General features: G+C 32.4%; 1 non-coding gene across 1 annotated transcript; it reads left to right on the top strand.

Moving 5' to 3' along the window:
• Positions 1–599: 599 nt before the first annotated feature.
• On the top strand, positions 600–706 carry LOC133243578 (U6 spliceosomal RNA). The gene has a single exon (XR_009735132.1). It is a non-coding gene; the product is annotated as a U6 spliceosomal RNA (small nuclear RNA).
• The last annotated feature ends 269 nt before the right edge of the window (positions 707–975 follow it).

The raw sequence follows: 975 nt of genomic DNA, 5'->3' as shown, positions 1-975 counted from the left end.
TTATAAGGCATAAGACATTGAGCAAGTTGCCTTGGTTTAAAAATCTGTAAACAATTAAAAAAAAACTGTAAAAATTATTAAAAACATACTTATTTCACAGGATTATTGTGACAATTAATATGCAACTTGACAAAGTGCTTGGCCTATAAACTCTGCTTAATAAATATCGGTTCTTTTATTATTTTTAAATTATGTTTTACTTGATCTTAACCAGATCGCCTCTTCTGTTAATCATCATTCCTTCTTTTTTGGCTGAATCCTACTGCAGTCTGTATTGGTTACAATCAGCAGAGAGCTCTATCTTTATGCACGATTGCTCAAAACATGGGGTGTTCATTAACTCTTTCTACCACTCTGGCCATTTATGTCCTCATTAGCTAGTGCACAGATTCATATATAGCCAGAATTTAAGGCTCTCTTCCAATCGGCACTCTGAAAAAAAAAAGCCTGCTGCTGTCCAGAAAAAAAAAAAAAAAAAAAACCTTTTCTCTCTTTCACCTCCAGGCTAAATGGAAAGAGGAGTTTTATAGTTTGCCCAGTATTTGTCTGCACACCACCCAAAAGCATTCAAACATTACTAAATTAAAAATGACTTTGTGGTGTTCACTTCAGCAGCATATATGCTATAATTGGAATGATTCAGAAAAGATTAACATGGCCTCTGAACAAGAATTACATACCAATTCATGAAGCATCTCATAATTTAAAACAGGCACTTTCATATATTGTGCTGAAAGTGAAAATGATTAACAGTGAATCCAACAATATCTTCCCAAATTGCAAATGTACTTACCTCTTGATCCAGCAATCCCAAGTCTAGAAATTTATCCTTTACATATACTGTTCACACGTATGAAACGATGTATTTAAAATGCAAACAGAAAAAACGAGGGCGTTCTCTATATATTGATACAGAAAAATATTAAAAATATGTAATAAAATACTGTTTCAAGATATGAAAAGTAGTATGTCTTA

This window comes from Bos javanicus, chromosome X, assembly GCF_032452875.1.
Source record: "Bos javanicus breed banteng chromosome X, ARS-OSU_banteng_1.0, whole genome shotgun sequence".
Lineage (NCBI taxonomy): Eukaryota > Metazoa > Chordata > Mammalia > Artiodactyla > Bovidae > Bos > Bos javanicus.
The sequence above is the reverse complement of the archived record's forward strand: the minus strand, read 5'-3'. Positions and strand labels throughout refer to the sequence as shown.